Source organism: Paramisgurnus dabryanus, chromosome 3 (assembly GCF_030506205.2).
Source record: "Paramisgurnus dabryanus chromosome 3, PD_genome_1.1, whole genome shotgun sequence".
NCBI lineage: Eukaryota > Metazoa > Chordata > Actinopteri > Cypriniformes > Cobitidae > Paramisgurnus > Paramisgurnus dabryanus.
In genome coordinates, this window is record NC_133339.1 from 12,762,607 (window position 1) to 12,772,609 (window position 10,003).

Here is a 10,003-nt window from a genome sequence, read left to right on the forward strand (position 1 = left end):
TGTATTTGGTTGCTAGGGAAAAAAATTGGAATCCACTAGTGATTGCACTCATCCGTTGTTCAATGTCATAATGCTTTTATATTAACGATAGACTTACTTCTGTTCTGACACTATGTCATATACACAACCAACCTAGCACTGGGAAGGAACTCAATCGCTTTATTTCCAGTTCACCACTACAGGTGAAGTATACATAGCAACGGTATTGTTTAGAACAACATGTGACAGAAACATTCAAGTTAACAGTACTAAATTTAGCATACTTGAAGCAAAAAATAAAATTCAGCAAATGCAAACTTCCATCAAACATAAGAGGGTGCTGCATTTTTTTAGCCTACATAAATGCTTATTGCCATTGAGAGGACTTCAACCATTTCACGTTCTTATAATAAATAGCACGCATACATCTCAGAGACGTCTATTTTATGTCTGCGTTTACATCTGCAAGACTTATTATTTAGATTGTTTGCTCATCTGCAATACGTCTCTGAGACGTTTCCTAAAAGATGTCATATAGACATATTGAAGACATCTGCAAGACGTTTTTGATTTAGAATGTAAATCATTCTATTTCTAAGACCTTTATAAGCATGGCCGTAGCCAGCTATGAGGTCACAGAGGTCCGGACCTCGGTAATTTTTTCTCATATAAAAAATAAAATTTGAACTTCTCTGAATGACTAATTATTTTTTCAAAACGAATACACTTATATAATTAAGTTTGGACAGTTTACTGTATAGTTTAGCGTAAAATGACGAAGATTGGCTTAAGCTGCAACAAGAGTTTTGCAAGATCCCATTATTAAAAATCCTCTTTAGACGTAGTGTTTTGGCAATTAATGTGACACTGTGACATTATCTATAAAGTGATTTTTATGTGTAGGTTAGTATTAGCGATTTCTCTGATTTATTTCTGAAATATAATGTTTGGACCAACTTTGTTTTTTAAGGCCAATAATTTTTGATATTGTTCGTATTAATATCTGGCAACATGGAAACTGAAAGCTACCAAATAAGACGCATCATTCAGCAGGAGCAGGTTATTGCTGACAGGATAAAAGCAGTAAGAACATGGAGTAATCATTATAATTGTGTCTGTAAGAGTATCAACAGTATCAACAACACTTTCGAAAAACATTAAATAATTCCGGTACAAAGATGTAGAAGAATTGGGTTTAAATAAAATATGCCAAATATGTTAAAACACGTAGCGTAAAACGGTAAAGCTAATCTCAAAAAAACATAAGCATTAAGAATTCTGTTATTTCATTTAATTTAGAAGTTAACCTTTAACAAAGTCATGCTGAAAACAACAAGAGCACTAAACAAGTTTAAAATCTTGTAACGTTTTTGTTATATCATTTTGCTTATTAAAATGATTACAAAAATAAACATTGTTGCATGAAAAAGTAATAAATAATCCAGCAGTCCCAGTCCATCCCCCAAAATAGAGTGTGTACACAAAGTGTAAAAAGGTTACGACAGAATATTTTAGATACTAGGTAAAAATAAAGTATGCTTCAATGTACTTAAACCACTTAAATACTAACTAGTACATTAGTAAGTTATGTAAAGTTATGCTACAAATATACTTATTAAAAGTAAAGTTGTACTTGAGCAGTACTTCAGTCTACCTGAAAAAGTAAGAATACCAGTACCAACTAGATTTTTATTGAAATAAATGATGTTTCAAAGTAACACTTAGATGTTCTTAACTTAATTTTAAGAAGTATCAAAAACAAATGTGATATATAAGCCACACAATAAGTGCATGAAAATTGTACATTTACTAAATGTACTTAAGAAGTGAATTTTATTTAAGGGCACCCTTTTCACCTGGGATAGCATTTGTTAACTCTTAACACCCCACCCTGGACCTCGGTAATTTTCAAACCCTGGCTACGGCCATGTTTATAAGATGTTTTTACCCACCAGATGTATTCCAGATCTTTACCAGACATCTTACAGACGTACCTGTGCTATCTGGATTTATTGTTGAGAGTTCATATTGGTGATCTTATAGTCCATTTGAAAATGTTCTTACAAACTGACTATATTAATTAAAAAAACACCAAATAACTTATCTGTCACTCATGACAAAAAGTGTGTCCGGCTAAAGTATTAAAAATTAATGCCGCAATCAAATGTGCTGCTACATCATGCGCTGGAGCGCGCATGCAAATTTTATTTCTTTGCACTGAAGGCTGGTGTTTGAAAAGCTAGGGATGTAGGCTGCTCCATAATATGATTTTGCAAATTGTTAAAATAATTTACAAAATTTATCAGCAAAACATTTATTAAAATTAAAGGTATTGCAGAGGATTTTCTTTTTCCGGGTGGATCATCAAGACTATTGGTCCTCCTAGTTGTCAATTGCATTTTTTTTAAGTGGAGAAGGCGATTATATTCTAAAATTCGAGAAAATCTTCCGCTACACCTTTAAGAGACACATTATATGAAACGAAATTCGTTTTAAAGTATCAAACAAAATTTTAATTAAACTTGAAAATTATGTCTGACTCACCCAATTTCTCCCTTCATAGTGGCCTTTACAACGCCATGGCGTTTAAAATTACAGTCTATCCTAGCTTATTAAATTGAAACAAGACATAAACGTCGTTACAACAATATTCAAACCCAAAAATACTCAAACATATATAAAACAGATAGTCTCTATTAGGATAACAATCTGATATAGCACGTTAACAGTTGCTTGAGATGTTAACTATTTTGGGCAAAACCTCTGTTGCAAACCTCCATTTACCTGAATAAAAATAATTTGTACTTTGAAATTGATGCGCTGTCTTTTTGAAATGCCAGTACACTGCAAATAATTATTTTCAAGAAAACATTTTCTTAGTATTTTTGTTTTGTTTTCAGTTAAAATATCTAAAAATTCTTAAATTAAGATACTTTTTCTTGATGAGCAAAACGACCCTAGAAAATAAGTCTAGTTTTTAGACAAAAATATCGAATTTAAGTGATTTTGTGCATAAAACAAGCAAAATACTCTGCCAATCTGTCAGATTTTTTGCTTGTTTTATGCAAATGTATGCAGTTTGAGATTTATTAAGAAAAGTGGGCTATATATATAGAAGAGGTAAATCATTCTTTTCACACTCCATCACGGTAGGTGGCAGTATGCACCTTTAAAGTTGATTCGCAACCCGACATTAAACCGTAAGAGGAAGACTGTTTCGAATCTCATGAAGCAGTGTTTCAAAAGCGGGCATCACTAAAGTCTGATTAAACCATCTTTAATTATTTATTTTGTTTGTCAGCAGGATTTATTATTACGATAACTGTTAGCAGTGAGATTGAGTTTTCTTACCCGGACTCTCTGTTGGCTCTAGGACAGTTTTTGGACAGCGTCATCTCCTGATTCATACACAGTTGTGTACTTTGAGGTAATGTCCACCACATATAATACCAATATTATTCAATGTTTTTTTCATGTATTATGAATCGGTGTACTGTGAAGAGGACACAAAACATAGTTGTGCACTATTCAGACAACTTTAAAACTAACCGCGAACTGCACTGTATTAATACATTTTATTTAAGTTATTCTTTACCATAATATTTAGTAACGTTAGGGGAGAGCGGGGCACAAAGTAACGACATTTGGCTTTAGCTCTATCATTCAAAAAATATGTAAGTTATATTAATTTTTTTTACCCAGTCAACGAACACATCTCCCCGCTACAAATTAATACTTAGTTTTTTTTTTTGTTGTTATTATTTCTCTCTCCAGAAACAACTCGCGTGCATTTTTGTTTATGATAAGACTACAAAGGAGCGCGTGAATGCACAGTTCTATGTTGGTGAATGATCTCAGCTTCAGAGTGGATATTTGACGAGCTCCCTGATTTCTGCTTTGATACAGTTTTCAGACATTTCTCATCGTGATTGTTTATATGCATTTAAAACCCGCATTTTGAGGAGCTGAACAATATATCTCGTTGGGATGACATGCGGGTATTTTCGTTTATTATAGCTCAAATGAGCACGTGACGCGATATTCTTTTATGCTGCTGAATGATCTCCGTTTCAACACAGTAAGTAACGAGCTAACTTACCTGATATCTGCTTCAGTCCAGTTTGCTGCCATTTCTCGTCGTGAATGTTGTAAATCCCTCATTTTAAAGAGTTGAACCAACTTCATGTTGCCATGACACGCGGGTCCTCACTATGGCACGTGCGTCATTGTTTATGCGTCTCATATATCATTTTCTGATAACTGCTTCAATCTAGTTTGCAACATTTCTCGTGGTGAATTTTTATATGCATGTTATCTCTCGTTGTAAGGAGCTGAACCATAACTTGTGTTGTGATGATGACGCGCGCGTCCTCACTTCGACACGCCCTTTACGGCATTCTTGTTCACACAGAGGGTTACCCGCGTATCTTACTAGGTCCTCTTTCCGGCAACGATCCCAGAAGATTAAAGGAGTAGTCCACTTTAGAGATGGGGTCCATTGACTTTTTATAGTAGGAAAAAAAAATACTATGGTAAGTCAATGGGCCCCATCTATAAAGTGGACTACTCCTTTAACGGAACGAGTTTTTGTTCACACAGACGCTTGTCTGGCAATTTTACGGGTATTTTCTGGGACCAGAGGTCTGTGTGAATGGGGTATGAAAGTGACAGAAGTGCATGTGGGGTTCATTGTATCAAACAGAGGGTTTGTTGTAACATCTGCTAGAAAATTTAGTTTAAACACAAATTCTGTCTATATACTAAAGGTGGATATTGTTTATATATCTGTCTATAATAGATAGATAGATAGATATCTATACATTCATCCATGATCATTCATCTAACCGTCCTTGTGTTATGCGGCAATGAATATAAATAGATTTTTTTGAAAGGGCTACACAATTAAGACAAAAAAATTATAATAGAGTTATTTCCCCTGATATTGTATTAACAGTTATCATTTTGATGAATAGTATTTACATTGTTTTCATTTCATTATCATTGTAAACCTGTGACAACTAACCCCGGCGCTGTGTAAAAATGTTTTCATTCAGTTACTAGCAGTTGCTGACATGTTTCAAAATAATGTTATGTTTTAGGTAACAAGACAGTGATTAAAATAATATAAGGTTGGATTTGGTGACTTACACATCCAACTAAAAAAACATAAGATGAAGAAATGTACTTTCATGCCTCCAAAACACTCTTTGTTTAATATCTTAAAGCTCCACTGTGTAGTTGTTTTTTAGTTAATTCTTAGCAAAAACCCATGTATTCTTTCAAAAATATGTGCTCATTCATGTGTACACTGCAAAAAATGATTTTCAAGAAAAAAATCTTAGTATTTTTGTCTTGTTTTCAGTAAAAATATCTAAAAATTATTGAATTACGATGCCTTTTCTTGATGAGCAAAATGACCCAAGAAAATAAGTTAAGTTTTTAGACCCAAAATATCAAACTTAAGTGATTTTGAATTTGTGCATAAAACAAGCAAAAAATGGGGTAAGCTAATTTTAAAGCTAATTGAATTTTTCTTGAATTTAGTGTTTAAGTAAATGTTTAAGATTTTTTTGCTTACCCCATTGGCAGATTTTTTTGCTTGTTTTACTTTTTCACTATATACATATGACTGTGTCACCAACTCGGACAATAAAAACATCGTCATTATATGCAGATGATTCTTGGCCTTATCATATGCGGTAATGAGTCATCATATAGGGATATGGTTCATAGGGCTACGGGAAGGACAATGATCTTGTTCTTAACATTGATAAAACAAATTAACTCATTCTGCCTCTAACCATCAAGAGGATTGAGGTGGAGCGGAGTGACAGCTATTTGTTCCTGGTGACCAGAGATGGGCATAAATACATGGAAACGTATTTCAAATACGAATACAAAATACTGTGTCGAAAAATGTATGTAAATACAAATACAAAATACTGTGTGGAAAAATGTATTTAAATACAAATACAGTATTTTGTATTTTAAAAATACACAAAATACATGTGAAACTGGTGATTCAGTGCAAGTATCCATATTATGCTAAAATCTGGATCTATTTCTGAATCCCAAAAAGCATTTAGATGTGTGCAACTGCTTAGAAACTTTCGTTTTGTTTTACATACCTCATTGTTTGAGTTACAGTATCTCTGTTATGACAACTTGACATAAACCAATACAACACAACTGGTTATAAATCATAAACAATAATTATCAAACTTAAGAAACTACCTAGCTTTGTGGGTTAACATTACATTTAACTGTGATTTAAATGTCATTAAGTGTTAATACTATGTCAAATATTATTAAAACTCGGTCAAATAAACATTATGAACTGAAGAATATTCATGATGCTGTTATAAAACTATTTAACAGAGTATTAACACTTAATGACATTTTAATGACATATTCAATTTGTATCACTGGTAAAAAGTGGTCAGTTATGTTGTCTTGGTTAATGTCAAGTTGTCATAACAAAGACATCTCAAACTAGGGCTGTGTTGGAATAAAATCTATTCACCGATTCTGAATCGATTTTCATGTTAATTTCCAAAGATCGATCCGCAACTCAGAGGATCGATTTAATAATTAATAACTTAAACTTGCCGCGTCATTGAATTCACGCATGCGCGCGAGGTGGGAGGACATTAAAACAACGAACATAGCGGTCAGTAAAGTTAAGCAAGCGGTTGTTTTGGAAACTCTAGAAACGCTCAAAGCTGCGATCTATATGTAAAATAATCCACTCATAACAAATGAACGAGTTATTTGTTTAATTTTTATAATAAGCGCCATGCAGTGAATCCACCGCGGGTCTCCAGAGAAACTCTCTCTCTCTCCCCCTCTGTGCTCATGCAGCCGGTCTCTGACGGGCAGAGGTGCAACATGATCTCCCGCAATGGGTCGCCAAATAAAGAGTTCTTCTTACACATAATGATAATAGTTGTAAAGTTTTAAGCAAGCTAAGACAAAACTCGCGTTTATATCAGTGACACGTGCGCTGCTGGAGCGATGTAGTTTGACGCCTAATTCGCTTATAGTACAAACATCTTTGATCTGAAAGACGAGAAAGAGACGCAAATGTTAATGTGTAATAGAGAAAGTAAAGAGCGTCAAGACCTTAAAACAGACTTCATTACATCATAGCACCCATCATAATATCTCTATCTAGAGCTCCGTCTCTTTTATACAGGTATTTATCCTGTCTGTAGGTTTGTGCATATATTTATACCTGTTCATTTTACATACCTATTTTTAATGTAATGTATGCATAAATACAAAATACAATGCATACTATAGCTTCAATAGTCTATAAAATTAATAACTCAAGATTCTGTCTATCAAGACTTAATCTGTTGTTATCCTCTGGGCATTTTCACTTTAACATTATTTACTTTAAATTGTCCATATTTTAAAACTGTGGTGAGCAGTTAAAAGCTTAAGTTAGTGGCAAATAACTGCAGATTTTTATAATCCAAAAACAATATAAACTGAAAAACATGTATACCATGAAATACACCGTTACCGTGAAATAAAATGACTCATGGAATAGATTTTTGGTCATTCCCCCCACTCCTATCTGGCACCATTTCGGGCTTTTTTCAAAAACACTTATCTACATTTTTTTAGTTCATGTTTTATTCTTTTTCCCACATTTAAACAGTTTTTATTAAAATCACATTTATTTTGTTTTAATTGATATTTTAAATTCATGTATCTTTGATTTTTGTGTCTCTTATTTCTACATACTTTTTTCTCTTATAAATTGTTTTCTCATTTCTATGTAAAGCACTTTGAATGTCCTCTGTGTATGAAATGTGCTATACAAATAAACTTGCCTTACATTGTGTTACACTTGCCAAAAATGACCAGCCTACAGAAAATAGTTTATAACCAGGGCCTTCAAATGTCTCAGACAGAGGAGAGAAAAGGAAGAGATGCACATTGTGTCCGCCAAAAGATGTCCAAACAAGCACTGTGTGTTTTAAATGCAAAGCACCCATTAACAAGGCACATGAAATAGGCTATTGTCATTCACGTGCATACGTTCAGTAAATGCATTAGATGCATGATTCATTTACATGAAGGGTTTTAAACACAGCACAAGAGTTAAACTACAAGAGCAGAAATTGACAATAGAAATGACATAATGTTCTTCACATTAAAAATAACATGGATACATGACAATCTCAAATGTGTTTTGTCATTCTGGTTTATCAATATGAACTATTTACTGTCTTTATTTTAGATATGATGGAAGTGAAAGAGGAGAGTCAAGCTGAAGTGGATGAGAAACATCAGATTGTAAAAATAAACCATGATGTTTCAAAGAAAGAAAGTCTGAAGACAGAAGACATAAAGTGTGAAAATAGTTTCAGTGAAGATGAACGCCCTGCAGATCACAAGAGGACTCACAGTGAAGAGAAACCTTTCACATGTCAACAGTGTGGAAAGAGTTTGAGAACAAAAGGTAACCTTAACGCACACATGAGGATTCACACTGGAGAGAAACCATTTACATGTCAACAGTGTGGAAAGAGTTTCAGAAGAAAAGATAACCTTAAAGAACACATGAGGACTCACAGTGAGGAGAAACCTTTTACATGTCAACCGTGTGGAAAGAGTTTCAGAAGAAAAGTTGTCCTTAAAACACACATGATGATTCACACCAGAGAGAAACCTTACACATGACTTGTCATCTGTGTGGAAAGAGTTTCGGAATAAAACCTTACCTTAAAGCACACATGAGGATTCACACAGGAGAGAAACCACATCTGTGCCATCACTGTGAAAAAAGTTTTACAACTGCAGGTAACCTTAAGAAACACATGAGGACTCACACTGGAGAGAAACCCTACACATGTCAGCAGTGTGGAAAGAGTTTCGGAACCAAACCTCACCTTAACGCACACATGAGGAATCACACCGGAGAGAAACCACATCTCTGCCATCACTGTGAAATGAGTTTTACCCCTGCAGGTAACCTTAAGATACACATGAGGACTCACACTGGAGAGAAACCTTACACTTGTCAACAGTGTGGAAAGAGTTTCTCTATTGAAAGTTACCTTAAAATACATGCAAGAATTCACACTGGAGAGAAACCTTACACTTGTCAACAATGTGGAAAGAGTTTCTCTGCTGAAAGTAACCTTAAGGTACATGCAAAGATTCACACTGGAGAGAAACCTTACCTGTGTTTTCAGTGTGGAAAGTGTTTTAGTGTGGATCTTCATCTTAAGAGACACATAGTAACTCACAGCGAAAAGAAACCTCACGCATGTCTTTAGTGTGAAAAGAGTTTCATAGATAAACATGGACTTGAGGCTCACATGAGAAGTCACACTGGAGAGAAACCTTACATGTGCTCTCAGTGTGGAAAGTGAAGGCACTCTTAGAAACGCATGACAATTCACACTGGAGAGAAACCTTACACTTGTCAACAGTGTGGAAAGAGTTTCTCTATTGAAAGTTACCTTAAAATACATGCAAGAATTCACACTGGAGAGAAACCTTACACTTGTCAACAATGTGGAAAGAGTTTCTCTGCTGAAAGTAACCTTAAGGTACATGCAAAGATTCACACTGGAGAGAAACCTTACCTGTGTTTTCAGTGTGGAAAGTGTTTTAGTGTGGATCTTCATCTTAAGAGACACATAGTAACTCACAGCGAAAAGAAACCTCACGCATGTCTTTAGTGTGAAAAGAGTTTCATAGATAAACATGGACTTGAGGCTCACATGAGAAGTCACACTGGAGAGAAACCTTACATGTGCTCTCAGTGTGGAAAGTGAAGGCACTCTTAGAAACGCATGACAATTCACACCGGAGAAAAAACGTTTGCATGTCAAAAGTGTGGAAAGAGTTTTGTCCTTATTAGACACATGAGAATTCACACCAGAGAGAAACCGTTCACTGTGGAAAGAGTTTCATAACAAAAGCTGCCAAAACAAAATACACGCAAGATTTCACACTCAATAGAAACCATTCATGTGTCAACAGTGTGGATATGGCATCAAAG

General features: G+C 34.5%; 1 pseudogene; it reads left to right on the plus strand.

Moving 5' to 3' along the window:
* Positions 1-3,094: 3,094 nt before the first annotated feature.
* Positions 3,095-9,373, plus strand: LOC135768962 (uncharacterized; annotated as a pseudogene).
* Positions 9,374-10,003: the final 630 nt, after the last annotated feature.